Consider the following 17,918-nt stretch of genomic DNA (forward strand, 5'->3'; position numbering starts at 1 on the left):
AAAGGTAATATGCACACACACACATATGCTCTTAGGTACTTTGCTTTTTAAAAATCTTTTTCTTCTTTTTTTCTCTTTCTCCCTCCTTTCTTTAGAACTTCTTTCTTTTCTTCTGTCTTCCCTTCTGTCTCTCTTTCTCCCCTTCTCTCTCTTTCTTTCCTGGTTTTACCCATCTTTATGCCTTTCTTTCCTGCCTCATATCTCTCCCTGTCTCTCTATCTCTTTTATACAACTGATCTTCTATGCTTGGGTGGTAGAGCAGTTTCCTGCAGTGAATAATATTATGCATATTTATTTTCATAACATTGGAGGCTTATCTTCAGGCTACATTCTTAGAAGTGGGAATGCCGGGTCAAGGGCAGATGTCTTGTTATATAGGCAGTGCCGTAGTCCTCTCCCTGGGGGTGTCCCACCAGCATCCTCCACCACAGAGTGTATTGTCAAGCTTTTGAATTGCTGCCAATGTGATGGGTGAGAGATGATATCTCACTTTAGTTTAAATTTGCATATGTCTTATTATGAGTGAAGCTGAATATCTTTTCATGTGTTTAAAGACCACATTTGTTAATTTTATAAATTCCATTTTTTATGAATTATCTGTTCATATCATTTGCCCATTTTTAAAATTTGAATTTTGGTCTTTCTTTTCCTCAGGAAATCTCTGTAAATTAACCCTTAATTTATGAAATATATTACAAATATTTTCTCCCAATTTGTTGTTTGACTCTGTTTACAGTGTTTGTCTTTTTTGTCATGAGAAAAGACCTTTACACTTATATAGACAAATTTACAAATCTTTTGTAAAATTTGCTCCTGTTCTCTGATTGTAGCTAGAAAGTGTTCCTGACACCATGTCTACTCGTGTTATCTTCCAGTTCCCGTATAGTTTCTCTGTTCACGTTTAGATGTCTGATTCACATGCAGTTTATTCTTACATATGATGTGATGAATGGCTCTAATTTTATCTTTATCCAAATGACTATCTAGCATACCAGTACCATTTAATTAAATAATTCTTTGTCTCTGTGATTTGAGATTGATGGTACTTTTTAACTTATACCATGACTAGATATGAAGGAGAGGGAATGATGGGGAAGAGGCTGATTGGAGAAAAATTTAGAGATTCTGGCTGAAGGTTGAGACAAGATTAGAATGTAAATCTTCTCACTTTCAATACAGAGTGCTTGACTTTTTATAAGTCAACTTCTCTCATCCATTTTTCTTGTCCAATTGACTAATGTCTTTAACAGAAACGATGTTTAGAACAGAGGAGGGTTTAGGCTTTATCTGTGCTCTCTCCTCAGTGATCTGCAACCACTCCGCCTCCCTGAAATAGGTTATGAGAAGTTGGCTGCACACTCTTGTGAACACCTGTGTCTCTGTGTCTATTGTCTGTAGCACTGGCCACACGCTGACTGCTCACTGTGCCGTCCTCTGCCGACTACCCGTGCTTCAGGGACACCTCTACTTGTAGCCCGTAGCCACATGGGGTGAGAAGGGATCCCCAGAGGCCTTGGGGTTTTGGGGGGGGCTGAATTTATAGTTCCATAATTCTCCAGCAAGCTGGGAAATATACCAAAGTCTCATTTTCCTCGATTTTAGAGAAGGAAAAAATCCAAATAAATAAATTTCATACATTCAAGAATCAGATTTAAAGTTTTTTGTTAATTTTTATAGAACACATAATAAACTCTCCCATCTTTTTTAAAAGAACTCATCTGATGAGAATTTAATATTGATGGCACAGCCATTAATGGGCTCTTTGCAAACTGAGTTATGCTAAATGTCAGCCTTCTTTGATCTGTGGATAGGTATTCCATGAAAAGGGGTATTTTTGTGGTCAAACATTTGAGAAATGCCAGCTTATGCAGATTTAGACAAATTTTTTTGCAGTATGGCTTCTCAGAGCTATTAGTATGAATTTGTCAAATTTCTTTAAACCAGGAACAAATATCTGCCCCCCTCCTTCCAATACTTTACTCCTATTAATAGCTTAATACTTAGATGTACACAGTCAAGTGTATTAGGGCTGCAATATTATATCATATGGTACCAGGATTCCCCGTGACTTTTTGGTTTTATTGCTTCCTCCTAAATTAGAAGAATTTAGCTTCAGAAGAAGTTAAAGTCTGTGAAGGCATCATTCATTACTGTGGTGCAGACACCTACAGTGCCTGGAGTATCCTACATGTTCATTTGATATTTCTGAGCTTGAACTTGTCCGGTTCACTCTCATTGACCTTTCTACAGTGTTTTTGGTTTGGTTCTCCTTCCAACAGTATATGTTTGAAGAGGCAGTTTCTTTCTTCTTAGTCCTAGCAATCAGATAAACATATTTGCAGAGAATTTTGTGTATAACTTCCTGGCTTCTGTAGAGGTGTAAAGCTTAATCATGAATCATTATTACATAAATGATTTAATCATTGCTGCTTGTCACCCAGGAATAGGCACATAGAATTGTTCCTTGTACTTTCCTGTGTTTTCCAAATTTTCTACAGTGAAAATTAATTACTCGTATATTCAAAACGAGCGCCAACATAATGTTGAAAATAAAGCACATTAATAGCTCAGAATTCTGAGCTCCCAAAGAGCTCCTGTATTAAACCTCGATATTAGACACCTTAACTAGAAACAGCTAGTTAAGAAGGAAATGTCCGGGCTCAGGAGCTCTGCACTTCTGCGATTTCAGCTTGGGACTCATCCTGGAAACCACTTTTGGTTTTCTCTGTCTCATGCGTTCTAGGTTTGAATAGTTTTTCTGATCAGAGATCACGCTGATGTATTCCAGTTTCAGCTGCTCTGAAAGATGACCACCTGTCTCTTGGAGTTTGTCCAATCTTCCCTGCACCTCTCGCCTCCACCAGGGATCGTATAAATGGATCCCTGGTTATTTTGGGTTGGTTGGTATCAACCATAAATGTGTACTTAGGTACCTGTGTGCACATACATGCACACATGTACACATGCAACTTCTGAGTGAGGGGCTGAGGTGTCAAATATCTAGGTTTAATACAGGGGCTCTTTGGGAGCACAGAATTCTGAGCTATTAGCGTGCTTTCTTTATTTTCAATATTATGTTGGTGCTCGTTTTGAATATACGAGTAATTAATTTTCACTGTAGGAAATTTGGAAAACAGGAAAGTATGAGGAACAAAATCTGGGTCGTCTGTAATCCTATTATCTCGAAATACATCATAATGAATAACGTTCTGTCCTGTGTATGTGCCTGTGTGTGTATACAGACTGTTGACCGCTGTTCTGTGGCTTGCTCTTTAAACCAGTCCTCCACTGTTAAATATGTTCTGTATTTTTAACGTTAAAATTAATAATAGTTATGTATTGCAACCCTGAACAGTTAACCTTTCCTTAGTGCCTACCAGGGAAATCACTGTGCTACACGAGTCAGTGGTTGCATCCTGATTCACCTTTGTACTTCCAGGGATTAGCTCAGGCCCATCTGTGCACGTGGTTTTTGCCCAGTAAATGCATAATGAATTTCTGCTACTAGACATTAAACCAGAATTGGGACTGCCCACCTATTCTTAAGAAGTTAAACTCTACACATGATGTGTTCCAAAACTACAAAAGAAGGTGAGAGCCAAGACAGATGTAGCTGCCCTTATAAGGGCAGGGCAGGTTCAGTAAGACAGTACCAGTTTAGTAGGTGTTGTCTCTGGTAAATTGAAAGTGTCTGCCAGTTATGAGACAGGGCTTCAGTGTACTTTGTGGTCAGCACACTTTGTATCTGGTCCTCATCATTTTAGGCCTGGAGCCTCCCACCCCGCCTTTTTTAAAATAGTGAGTCAGAGTTTCAGTAGTCGGATGGAGAGGAAATTGCATTAATCAGATCCACGAGGCAGCTCAGGATCAGCTCAGTTTCACTTCCATACATGCCTGGGAGCAAGAGCTTTGCATTAATTGGCTTGCCAATTCCTGTGTTCTGCCTCAGACGCTTTGGGAATGGGATTGGTTGTCAGAGGCATTGCATGGGGAAGAACCGGAGCAAACTGTTTGGAGGATCTAAAGGAGAATATTCTCTGCTCCACGAGCATCTTCCTCTCTGGGGCCCCAAAAACTTGTGCCCACCAAATGCAGTGGATAGAATTCCCTCACTGCCTCTCCTCCCATTGAAGATGTGGCATGTGTAGCTGTAAGATTATACATCGCCCAGGGCAACTGTTAACGAGCTGAGTTCCTGGAGTGTAACCTCTCAAAAGGACTTCTAACAGAACTTGATGCCCAAATATTTAGATCCCTGGAGGCTTTGTCCTTCTCAGCCATACTTGGGAGTCCCAGTGTGGTGTCTATCTCTTCTGTGTGTTTGTGCTTGCTCAGTTGCATTTGACTCTTTGCGACCCTATGGAATGTAGCCCACCAGGCTCCTCTGTCCTTGAAATTTTCCAGGCAAGAATACTGGAATGGGTTTCCATTTCCTCCTGCAGGGGATCTTCCTGACCCAGGGGTCGAACTCATGTTTCCTGAATCTCCTGCATTGGCAGGCAGGTTCTTTAGCACTGCGCCACCTGGGAAGCCCCATCTTCTTTGTGTAGTGCTAAACACAGATAAATCCTTGCATCCCAACTCACTCCCATTCCATGCCAGGGAGGTTATAAAACGTTTGAGTGACTTATTTGTTATTCCTATTGGCTTCTTGAGAATGTTCCCTATGCCTTGATGGAGTTGTGGAAACATCTTGGTTGTTTCAGCAACAAGGCTAAGAACCATGTCATAGAACCATTTGTCTGAGCTCATGTACTGAATGTGTGAATTGATACTGGGAAGGGAGGGAGCAAAAAGGGTACAGAACGCTGTATCCAGCTGGGGACTCTGTTAGATACTTCCGGTAGACACCTCATAAGTCTTTCCAGCACCCTCTCAAAATAAATGTTATCCCATTTTACAGATAAGGAAACTGAGACTCAGATATTTTATGTTACTTCCCAGGTCATGAAAATGAAACTCTGAAAACCATGTCTGAAAAACCATGGAATTTGTGACTGTTCTTGTCCAACCTGCAAACTGACACATGATTCTAGAGCATCACTGTTTCTTTGAGCTTGTTCATAGGTTTGAGGCATGCAGCCTCCATTTGGGGCTTGAAAGTCCTATTTGGTGAAGGTTTTCCTAACGTCCCATCCCGTACCATACACACTCTGTGCCAGACCTCTACAAACACAGTGATGGTTGTTGTGTACATGTTTGTCTCCTGTGCTGAACTGTGAATTCTTCTGGATATCTTAGTATAGTATCTGATTCATGGCAGTCTTTTGATACATATGTGTTGAAAATTCTCATTTTTTTGTCCCATGTCGTGTTTCTGTTTTAGGATACTAAAAATCTAGAAGTGCCCTTTTAGTAGAAGTAGGCAACTCATTTGCCTTAAAGGATGCACTAACTTTGGTTTTTGCTTTAATATTTGTTGTAAAGATGCTCTTTGGCTTAGCTCTCTGCTTCAGCCCTTGGAATGGTAAGATAGCCAGTTGTTGACTTTATTAACATTATGGGCATCTCTGAATTTGTGAATAACTAACATAACATTGGTTGCTGTTATATCAGCATAAAACCATTTGTAATATGAGCAAACATGTATTTCAGTTTTGTTGTTTATATACAGATATTACTTTCCACTTAATATCTATAAAATAAATTTCTAGATTGTTACTTTCAAATATAGGTGAATTTTTTACATATAATTTGTAGTAAATGGTCTTCTAAAGGTGCTTTATTCCCTGAAATTCTACAAATCCACTGAAATATTAAAGTATATGTTATAAGAGCAAAATACAACAATATTTAACCATGATTATGGAAACTATTAAGAACTTTTGAATAGTTAAGCAATTAGGGAAATAAGTTGATAGTAAATGCTAGTATTAGATTTGTGAAATCTTTGTTAATAGAGTACATTAGCTAGATACCTTTGGGAAGAACATTGTATTTTTTCCTAGCTAATGTTTATAAAAATATAAAGTTTAAGAGGCATTATTATGAGATTAAATTATAATTCTAATCATTATAGAATTGGTTAGTGAATGCATTCATAATTAAAAAGAGTGACTATTTTTAAGAAACTGTTTTTAGGTGCTTCCCAGGTGGCTCAGATGGTAAAGTGTCTGCCTGATATGCGGGAGACCCAGGTACGATCCTTGGGTCAGGAAGATCCCGAGAAGGAAATGGCAACCCACTCCAATACTCTTGCCTGGAAAGTTCCATGGACGGAGGAGCCTGGTAGGCTACAGTCCTTACTTAGGTCGCAAAGAGTTGGACACGACTGAGCGACTTCACTTTCTTTCTTTCACTTTTAAGTTTCAGCATTTAATTTTAATTAAGGCCATGAATCTTTCTAGACAAGTCCTATAAGAATAGTTTAGTTTTTTTAAAGATAAATTACAAGTAGATTGCCAACTTTGTCTCTTCAACATTTCATGATCAGAAAAACTTCCACAATCATGTAACAAATCCCAGATAAATTATCTTAAACACAGAGAAATTTTGTATTTATTCTTGTATCAAGGAAATCTAGATGATGATGGTAATAGATTTTCAGTCTTGGCTTTGGCTTAATATTGATTTTAACACTCAGCAATTTAACATTTGACCCAAGTCTGTAATGGATACAAATATTCTATTGGTAGATTTTTATGCTTTTGTACTGGGAGACAGCATGTAGGTCAGATTGGAACAGATTCCTCATGTTTATCTACCACCAATTTGTTTACAAATGATTTCCATGATGACCATCTATTAATTCTCTCAGTGATCCTTAAGGAGCTCAATCCCTCATTAAAGAGAGGGAAGCCATGGCTTAGAGAAGTGAAGGGCATTCATTGTCTGAGGATACCAGGTGGTAGGAGAGCCTAAACATTTGACCTTATCTCTGTCCCAGTGCTTGGCATCCCCCACACCTGTGGAGCTGGCTTTGGAGCTGTTCCTGGCACAGCTCCTTACACAGAGTAAGGCATTAATTTCCATACGGTCTGTCTTATAAGAAGTGTTAGTAAATTTAATCAGAGTGTGTTTATAGTTCTATTCTGAAATCATTGACTTCTAGGTTTAATGAAGATTGACCACCTTCTCGAGGACAGACGTGCTCCTTACATACTCTGTGTCCCCATGAGCCTGATGGTCATGTCTTCTCCAGACCTTTCAGCTTTGTCTTTCTGTTGTGTGATAAGGGCTGAACAGAGGAAAGACGAATCATAATGACTGTTGGAATCCAAGCCAGTTTGTATTTGCTGACAGGTATGGCTGAGGGAGCTTCCCTGGTAAGCTCACTTGGTAAAGAATCTGCCTGCAGTGCAGGAGACCTGGGTTCGATCCCTGGGTCAGGGAAGATCCCCTGGAGAAGGAAATGGCAACCCACTCCAGTATTCTTGCCTGGAGAATCCCATGGACAGAGGATCCTGATGGGCTACAGTCCATGGGATCGCAAGAGTTGGATATGACTTAGCGACTAAACTACCACCACCATCACCACCATGACTGAGGGAAATAAATTACCTCTAGGTTTAAGCAGGCTGGTTTTTAGTTGACACTGGAAGTGTAAATAATACTTCTTCCTGGTTTATGAGTTGAAATTGGTTGTCTGCTGCATAAATTTCTTATTTTGTCTTCAGTTCATGGTGTGATCATGGAATGCAGTTTTGGAGATAATTTCAGGTCAGTTTATTTGCTCAATAATGATAATAATAACATTCATTGTCATTTAGTGAGCATCTAGTAAATACCAGACTATGTACACACATCATTCTTTTTTTTCTGTATTTTTATTTTATTTTTTATTGGAGTGTAGTTGATTTATAATGTTGTGTTAGTTTCAGGTGTACAACAAAGTGATTCAGCTATACATATATATGTATGTGTGTGTATACATACATATATATGTTGTTTTTCATATTCTTTTACCTTATATGTTATTACAAAATATTGAGTATAGTTCTCTGTGGTATGTATAGCTCCTTGTGGATTATTTATCTTATATATTGTTGTTGTGTTAGTTTCTCAGGCATGGCCAACTCTTTGGGACCCCATAGACTGTAGCCTGTCAGGTTCCTCTGTCCATGGAATTCTCCAAGCAAGAATACTGGAGTGGGTAGCCATTCCCTTCTCCAGGGGATCTTCCCAATTCAGGGACTGAACCCAGGTCTCCTGCATTGCAGGCGGATTCTTTACCGTCAGAGCCACTTGCTAAGTTGCTTCAGTTGTGTCCGACTCTGTGCGACCCCGTAGATGGCAGCCCACCAGGCTCCCCGTCTTTGGGATTCTCCAGGCAAGAACACTGGAGTGGGTTGCCATTTCCTGAGCCACTTAGTACTATCTGAATGTTCATCCCAAACTCCTAATTTAGCCCCCTACCCTTTTCCTCTTTGGTAACCATAAGTGTGTTTTCTGTGTCTGTGGGTCTATTTCTGTTTTGTACACAAGTTCATTTGTGTCGTTTTTTAAAAATAAGGTTACACATATAAGCAATATCATATGATATTTGTCTTTCTCTGTCCAGCTTACTTCACTCAATATGATAATCTCTAGATCCATCCGTGTTGCTGCAAATGTACATTATTCTTAACCTTAGAAGAAAAAAAGACATTTACACTTACAGTCTAATTCCCACTCTACAGATAAGGAAACATAGACTCAAAGAGATGAAAGGACTCACTTATGCTCATGAAGAAAGTGGCCAAGTCAGCATTTACCTAATTGTAAAGCCTGTACCCTACTTCCACTTCCACACTGCCCTATCACTGAAGGCTGGAAACTGACATCTGCAGGCTCCTGCTTCCTCCTGTCCTACTACAGTGGGGGAAGGACTGTGCATGAGCCAGTGCTGGCGCCTGCTGCCCAGGTGTCCTTGGCTTGTGCTCTGATGTAGGGGGCACACCTTTGTTGAATAGAAGATGCTGATGACCCTCCCAAGCCATCTGCTGACAGGCCCAGGGGAAGCTGACCCCCTGCCCTTACCATAAAGAGTTCACTCTGGACTCTCCAACCAAAGGGAGGGGGGCTTGACAATTACTGTGCTGTTGAGCTGAACCCAGTCAGTTCTTTTCATTTATTCGCTGCCTTGCTTTCCTTCGAGCATTTTGTCCAAACTTCTAGCGTGGACTCTCAATCCTCGCTGTACATTAAAATCACCTGGGGTTTTAATTCTAACCATGCCTGGGTACCTTCTCTAGACATTCGGATTTAAATGGACTGGGGTGGGGCCCTGGCTATCAGCATTTGAAAAAAAAATTAGTACTGCAGAGGATTCTAATATCCAGCCAAATCAATGCTTTAAGGGTAGAAAAACCCTCTCTTCACTCTTTTGTTGATGTGGTGTATTTTCTTCTGACTGAAGTGAACCCTCAGTCTTATGATGTTATCATTCCATTGAGAGATTGAATCTACTCACCCAAAGCATTCATGCCTTTTTGAGAAGTTTAAGACTTTGAAGATGCTACAGGAATGTTCACAGATGCTGAAATTGGCAGCCATAGGGCCTGGGAGTGAGTCACTTTGGATTGGATCGCTCAGTCAGTTCAGTTCAGTCGCTCAGTCATGTCCGACTCTTTGAGACCCCATGAATCACGGCACGCCAGGCCTCCCTGTCCATCACCAACTCCCGGAGTTTACTCAAACTCACTGGATCACTAGGAGCAACCAAAAGACCGAGCCATGACTTTGCCACCTTCCCTCCTAATTCATTGTCTTCCCACCCCCTCACCAGATTTTCAGTGTTGAAGGAGTTGTATGTTTTAGTTGTGGGGTATTCACCATCCAGTGATTTTCCTCCTGAGCCTATTGTGGCTCATTTACACTGGCTTGGATATGTTTATAGTCTCTTAACTTTTTGTTTGTTGTTGTTCAGTCGTTCAGTTGTATCTGACTTTGTTGTTGTTCAAGTCGCTCAGTTTGGTACCCCATGGACTGCAGCATGCCAGACTTCCCTGTCCTTCTCCATCTCTGAAAAGTAAACTTTTTGTTTGCCGATTGAATCTACTGCTACTCTGAAAAGAAGTGGCTTCAGTGGAGAAGATCACTCTGCACACAGAGGGCCCCATCGCTCTCTAGTGGAAGCACAGCCGGACTCTCAGCGTGGAACTTAGGGCTGTCTCCATCATCTGACTCCAGTCTTTTACTCTAGAATCAAGGCCACTCTTCCCTGTCCCTGGGCTCCAGCCAGGTGAACTGTACCCTGGACCAGGATCTGCCCTATAGCTGCCTTTGTTCCCTTTTTGTCCTGCTGGAACATTAGCTCTGTCCCTCATCCCAGTGGCTAGAAATAACCTTTTCTTTCCTAGAACCCTGCACTGCTCTGAGTGGGAACACTTTTAGAACTTACTACATTGTACCTTGAGCTATCGTTATTTATGCCTGTGTATAGTTCTTCCCCTTCTGAAAGCTTCCGGAGGGTGGGGCAGCCTCTTACTTTTGGTGTCTCCTGCCGTGCCAAGAATATTGGAAGCATTCCCTGAATGTTTTTTGGACAACTCAGCCGTTGTCCAAAATTAATCTCATGAGATGTTGGTAGCTTTGGTGAACATTTGGGAGAGGTCCTCTGTGATAAAGTGAAATCCGGTGACCTAGTTACAGAATATCCCCTACAGGCACACTGGTGAGGCAAGGCTCATGTTTAAACTCAGTGAAAGAAGAGCCCGGCTTATTTATGGTGGCAGTTGTTTACATGTCTTTTAAAATGACCCTCCTCCCTTTTTAATGGCTCCAAGATTTAAAAAAGTTCTTTAGATATAATTGAATATTATCAGTCTTCTTCCTGTAGTAGTTCTAAGCAAGGTCTTTTGTTAATTGAGGGCTTATTGACTAAGCATGTATTTTTTTATTTAAAGCTCTTAAATTTTATTGATTTAGTTGATTTACAATGTTGAACAACAATTTAGTTGATTTACAAATCAATAAAGTTTATTGATATAGTTGATTTACAGTGTTGTATTAGTTTCAGGTGTATAGCAAAATGATTCAGTTATACATAATACATATATTCTTTTTCAGATTCTTTTCTCATATAAGTTATCCCAGAATATTGAGTAGACTTCCCTGTGCTATACAGCAGGTCCTTGTTGACGATCTGTCTTATATTAGCAGTGTGTGTACGTCTGTTCATCCCAAGCTTCTGGTTTATCCCTCCTACCATGTTTCCCCTTTGGTAACCATAACTTTGTTTTCCATATCTGTAAGTCTGTTTCTGTTTTGTAAATAAGTTTATTTGTGTTTTTAAAAATTAGATTCCACATATGAGTGGTATCACATGACAGCATTTAGAATGGGGCTGGCATTGAGCTGTCTGCAGGGATTAACAAGAGGTGGAGATGCCACTCCTGCACTTCCGGCTGAGCCTGGCCAAAACCCACACACCCAGAAGCCCCATGTGCTGCGGCGGGTCAGTGAGTGGGCAGGGGACACAGGGGCAGTGATGAAAGTCACTGTTCTGGTCTTCACTTATGAAAATAAAAAGACTGGACTCACTTGTTAGTGAGTTTCTGGACTCTCCTGATATTCCCTGCAATGATAATTCTGTTTATTATTAAAATTAATGATAAAATTAATATTAAAATAGTAGTTCTTCTGGTAAAAGTAATATATGCTCATGTTGCAAATTTAGAGTGTAAAAGTATAAAAATCCCACACTTCACAGGTAACAGTGACATTTTATTTGTGAATGTCTGACTATGTGACCCCAGCTTTTTTAACCTGAACTCACCCCCAACAATCTAGTTCTCAGCTCACTCTATATAACATTTTAAAAGCATTTGTGATTAAAAGAATACTGTATTTCAACCAAAATGTACTTTCATATGTTTGGACACCTGCTACCCTCATACATATATATATATATATATATATATATATATATATATATATATATATACATTCATACACACACGCACAAAAAGAGGAATAGTCATTGTTGTTGAGAACCAACCTCTCATTTTACAGATAGAAAAACTGAGGCCTGGAACTTGTCCAGGATCATTTATAAAAGAAAAGTGGCAACCGACCCTTCAGCCCACGTCTCCTGAATTCCTGTCCAGTGCTCTTTCTCCTTGTCAGTGATATCTCCTTACTAACTCATGGAAGCAGGGGTAGAGAGAGAAAAGGAAAAACACATCAGTTCTAAAGAGTGCAGTTTTTTTCCTGAGTTCTTTTGAGGAGCTATTTTTGTGACTATTCAGAGCATGTACAAGGCCGCCTCTTGGAGTGTTCAGGCTGGACCAAGAGGCCATTCACTGCTGACTGCAGCCTCCATGGCAGGCTCCGTAGAACCCTGGGTTCAGAAACCAGATGGGAACAGACTTTTTCAGTCAAATTTCAGGGTCTCAGTGTACACAGAAAAAATCTGACTGCGCATCCTGTTAAACTGTACCTAACAATGAAACAGTGATGAATGAGTGTGACTGGCTGGGGCGGGGGCAGGGCTTGCTGTTGGGATGGGTTCATCTTAGTCTGTAATTCATTCTTGAGCTCCAGTAAGTCTTATACATGAATGCAGATTATTCATTCTTTCTCAATGTGACCTATTATTCTAACTCCCCAATCATTTAGTTGTTTCCTTTTTCATACAGAACAAAGCATGGACTCCTTTTTGACATTTAAGGCCCTCTGTGATCTATCCTTTTTTTTTTTTTTTTCATTTTTTTAAAAAATTTTAAATCGGAAGATAATTGCTTTACAGAATTGTGTTGGTTTCTATCAAAGGTCAACATGAATCAGCCATAGGAAAATATTTATTTGATTATTGGGCTGTGCATGTGGGCTCTAGTTCCCTGACCAGGAACTATCAGGATTGAACCTGTGTGATCTATCCTTGACACTGATATACTATGAAGCTGTAATAACATAGTGATTAAGAACCAGCCTGGGCAGCCAGGCTGTTCACCATTAATTAGCACTCTTACCTCAGCACATTACTGAATCTATGTTTCACTTTTCTCATGTGTAAATGGGAGTAAGATTGTTCTGGTGAGTAAATGAGTTAGGATTTATAAAGGTGAACCAGTGACTAGGTCCTAATTCCTGACGTGGAGAGTGCTTTCTTTGTTTATTAAATGGATGCTTTTCCAGTTCCTCCACTAATAGCATTTCCCTTTTGCACTAGACTTCTGGTCATTCGTGAGATGGTCCCCTCATTTTTCTGTCTCTGTGCAACTGTGACCCTCACCTTTAACACACTAGCCCTCTCATTTCTGCCTGCCCAAATCTTAATCATCCTTTTAAGGCCAGGCTCAAATGTATCTTTAGCCATTTCTTTCTTCACACATTCACATATTCTTCATCCCTTTAGCAAAATTTTTTATAGAGTGTCTATTGTGTGCCAGGTGCATTTTCTAGGAAGGTTTACATGGTTCCTCAAGTGGGGAGAAGTTCGTCACATTTGCCACTGCTGTGACATATGGCCATTAATATTGCTTTTCATTTTCTGATGAGCTAGTTTGATCTCCGCTACCAGAATATTAGCTCTTTGAGAGCAGAGTGCTTATTGCATGGGTGTGTGCTAAGTCGCTTTAGTCGTGTCTGACTCTTTGAGATCCCATGGACTGTAGTCTGCCAGGCTCCTCTATCCATGGTGATTTCTCCAAGCAAGAATAACTGGAGTGGGTTGCCATGTCCTCCTCCAGAGGATCTTCCCGACCCAGGGATTGAACCCGCATCTCTTATGTCTCCTACATTGACAGGTGGGTTCTTTACTACCAAGGTCACCTCAGAAGCCTCAGGGCACTTATTAAGCTATATTTAAATTGAATAAATAATGAATAAAGACTTACTGTTTGTGGATATTTTTATTATCTTCTAATAAAGTTAAGAAGATAGGAACAATGCTGTGTGTGTGTGTGAGAGAGAGGGAGAGAGACAGAGAGAGAGAGAGAGAAGAGATACTTTGAATGAGAAGAAGGTTGAGGCTGGTTTTGAAGACAAAGAACCACTTCCAAGCTGGAAACAGGAATGAGAGTAAAGCTGCAGATGCAAAGAGAAACAGGATGAGAGAGTAGGTTATTGTTTGAACTGTAAAGCAGTTGCTTCAAGAAATGGTTTTCCTTAAGTGGTATAAAATGTGAAGTGAATTGGGTCTCACTTTTCCTTTCCCTCTTTAGGAGGTTGGAACTGATTTTTAAAATGAGGTGGTGGAGGAAGGTGGAGTTTGGAGAAGGAAAGTGAAAACTCTTTTCTGAGTCTCTCTTTGCCAAATAGCTCCCTGGAGAGAAAGTTCAGAGGGAGGGCCTGGCCAGGCCAACCAGCAGCAAGAAGACCAGCTCACTCTTCCTTTCGTCATTGTCCCGGTCACTGTCCCATCCCTGTTCCTCATTTCCAAACATCTTCTTTCCTTTTTCCTTTTTTTAAACATATTACAGGTGAGAAGCTAGGGGAAAGTTGAAACAAAACACAAAGGAAGCAGACAATTTCAATATACAATGATGAAAATGATGCATTTTAGATTTATTTACCTGGTCTATTTCCCACTTCGGGCATCCCCTCCTGCCACCCCTCTCCTCATTTCATTTTCCCAACTTCTGCCCCTCTCTGACTGAAGGCCGAAGGAGACTCTGACGACACAACAGGTTTGAGAAGGCAGTAGGGCAGTTTTCAAGTGCTGACTCTAGAGGTTTAACCTGAGCAAATTCCTTTTTCTGAGAGTTTTTAGCTGTTTTTTTTTTTTTTTGTCTCTGGAGTTTACTGCTAAAGATGCTTTGCTGTGGAAGGCATGGAGTTTCAGTGATGGGCCTGCATTGACTGAATGCTTGGTGTATGCACATATCAAACTACATGGGAGAGGGATGCTGAGATAGGAAAATTGGACTTCTGACTGCAAGGGCTCAGGGGTGTGTGTGTGTGTGTGTGTGTGTGTGTGTGTGCACACGCGTGCGTGCTATGGGGAGACCGGTTTCTGAGGAATGAGGGTAGGTCAGGGGATGGGTAGATTGGTGTGTTAATCAGCTGGAGGCTGGCTGTAAACTGATCAATGATGCGGGGAAGGGCGGAGGGTTCTGTTTGCTGCTGCTGGGGAAGGCTTCACTGGAGGGTGTGGTGTTGAAAGTCTTGAAATATGGATAGGACTTCTATAAACAAGGAAGCTAGACGTGCGTCTTCAACACAAAGGGAACAGCAGAGGCCTGGGAAGACCTAGAAAAATGGGGAGCGGCAAGCTGTGGAGGTGAGGCATTTGTGTCAAGTCACAGAAGTGGTATCCAGCCCCTCCCCACCCCTCAAGCCCATCGTATGTTTGGGGCTTTTATTATTTTTTTTTCCCCCACTGTAAGCAGTAGAGAGTGGTTATGAGTTTTAGAAAAAGCTGTGACAGGATTGCTCTGGTGCATGTGTGTGTTTTGTTTTGCTTTTCCTTTTTAATTTTCTGAGTCTTTTTAGGAACTGTGAGGCAACCTTCACTCTGGGAAGTGTGCACTGGCTGTCTTCCTGTGTCTTTTCTTTCCCCTTCCTGCCTGGCCCGGGGCCTTGTCCGGCTTGCGATGATGAAGTGTGGCAAGGCCAGCTCCTGGGAGCTGACCTGAGGTCTCTGAGTAGACCGTGGGCACTCTTCAAGGTTTCCCATCCTTTTTCCTCCTCCTTTTCTCTTCTTCCTCCCCTCCCTCCCCCTCTCTCTCCCCACCCCCAGCAGCAGCAGCAGCAGCAGCCCTCCCCTCCCTAAAATAAATAAACCAGTCGCTCCAAAAGGTTCCAAGCACATTAGTCACATATCCCAGAAGTTTAATACAGAATTATTTTGACAGCGAGAACAAGAAGTGTTTTCTAGTTGAACGCACAGAACTTGCTTCTTCCAACTGGGCTTTCTGCCGCAGAGACAGATGATATGTTTTTAGATGGATCTGCCGCGCAGGAGACTGCGTCGCTTCCCTTGGAAACATGACAAACTGCTCACTCCCAAAAGTGGTTGGGGAAAAGATGTGAAATGAGAGGGAGAGGGAGAGGGAGAAAGCACAGCCTTATTGAGAACATAACTTTCTCCCTAATAACTTCAATCAGCCACGGAGAGCTTTTCTATGTGTTTATTTATTTGGCTGCCCCTGGAGCCGGGAAGTCCTTTTTTAAACCCCGGGCTCATGGGTGTTCTAAAAGATGAGGACAGGTCGAGTTATTGCAATGCGGGTGGCTCTCCAAGCATTCCAGTTGAATAGCTCTTCCAGAAATATTTCTTGACTCACTTATTTAGCACTTTCTGTTGCCGTTACTAAGCAGATTGGAGAGTCCTCCCTGTGATTTCGCCAGACTCCTCTTGGGCTGACGTGGATCCGCTTATTCCTATCTGGCCCATGGAAAGGCGGAGGAATGCAAAGCCGAAGTCCACCGGTGCCCAGCAGGGACTTCAGCCTGAGAGTCCAGAGCGCAGCCTGAAGAGCCAGAAAAAAGTGTGTGCGCTCCTTTCCCGACTTCGCCCTTCTCCTTCAAGACCCCGTCGCCAGGCTGGAAGAGCTTTCTTCCAGGGCGGCTCACCTGGGTGTGACGACCCAGAGATGAGCCTGGAGGAGAGACATTAAGGAACTTCTACACCTGGGATGAGTGTCCTTATGGCTCCCATGATCCTCCACTCTTGCTTCTCAAATCTTTCTAGAGATTTCCAGCCTTTTGTGGGGGCTGAGCTGACCTCTCTAGTTTTAGTGTGTACCCGCAGGAGCTCCTTTAACCCCCTCTCATTGTTCTTCATGAGCCCCTCATCCCCAGGTCTTCATCCAAGAAATGTCTGTGTGGTCTGGAAATTAACTGGCCATATGACCTTGGAGAGTGGACTCATTGGTCCTTAGTATTTTCAGAACGTTTCCTTTTTAAACACCTCATGAAACCTCATGGGAAATCCCAATACAGGTTTCCCCTGCTCTAAGTACAGTGTTCCTGTAAAACAGTTCCTGAGCCAAAATGGAGTAGAGTGAAAATTTTCTTCAGCTTTCTTTAGTGAAAACTGGTACTGATGTAGGTCTTTCATAAAAGCAAAGTGGTATAAAGAAAATTATTGAAAAGCAGAAGATACCTATATATAAAATAACCAAAACGTTAACTACATGGTGATGGTGTCATTGACTGTTGTTAAGTGGTTAAATAGGCTTCCATTCATTGCCAAGCTATCATCCAGAACTCTGGCTCTGTGGAACCTACTCTGAAAACCATTGTATTGGAGGCACTGCAGGACTTCTGGTAGCCCTGGTGACCGTGGTTCTGGCTTCTTCAAGTTTCCTGCCTCTCTGGACATGTCTCAGGGTTGGGAAAGTGGCACTTGTACAGATGAGGAAGATGGGCCTGGAGGGAGACATGACCCTTGCTGGGTTCCTCACACTGGCTTTGAAATCCTGTGTGATGAAGGCCTTTTGGCTGGTTCCCCTCCAGTGATTGTTCTCCCGGGCTGCTCTGCCCCGAGGCTTCCGCACCTGGGCTGGGACCTGTGCCTTTCGGTGGCCAGCACCTCATGATCGTTCTCTGAGCTGCCCTGAGCAGTCATCTCAGTGGATTCTTGGTACCGTTGTTAGGCTCACAGGCTCTGTCTCAGAAACATTACGAGAGGAGTAATGTGGCATTCAAGCTGTTTTTAAGGAAACTCTTTTTTAAAAAAAAGTGCTGAAGAGAAAAGTTAAGTGCTAGGAGAAAATTAAAAATGGGCTGTCTCTCATTCCTCCTCTGATTCTTATGCTGTACCTACAATTGTGTGACACTCTACTGTTTCCCAGAGAAGGTTCTGACTTTTACCACCGTATTTTACATTTTCACATTGCAAGACAATTTTTTTTTTTTGCCTATTCTCTGTAAACCTTTATTTTACAAGTGGCTTTCAAACTGGTTTGTTTGACCAGTTCACTTACGAGCTCTAGTAGGTATTAATTTTTCCACAACATTTCCTTACTTTTAGAAATTAAATTAAAATTTCCTATATACTCCCAACTCCATAGGAATGTCAGGAAGTTGGTTATGCAAGACAAATTCTA

At 41.5% G+C, this 17,918-nt stretch overlaps 1 protein-coding gene across 12 annotated transcripts in view; it reads left to right on the forward strand.

Moving 5' to 3' along the window:
- Positions 1-17,918, forward strand: part of LPP (LIM domain containing preferred translocation partner in lipoma) — a 723,640-nt gene that overhangs the window by 88,130 nt on the left and 617,592 nt on the right. The window lies entirely within an intron of this gene.

This window comes from Dama dama, chromosome 19, assembly GCF_033118175.1.
Source record: "Dama dama isolate Ldn47 chromosome 19, ASM3311817v1, whole genome shotgun sequence".
Lineage (NCBI taxonomy): Eukaryota > Metazoa > Chordata > Mammalia > Artiodactyla > Cervidae > Dama > Dama dama.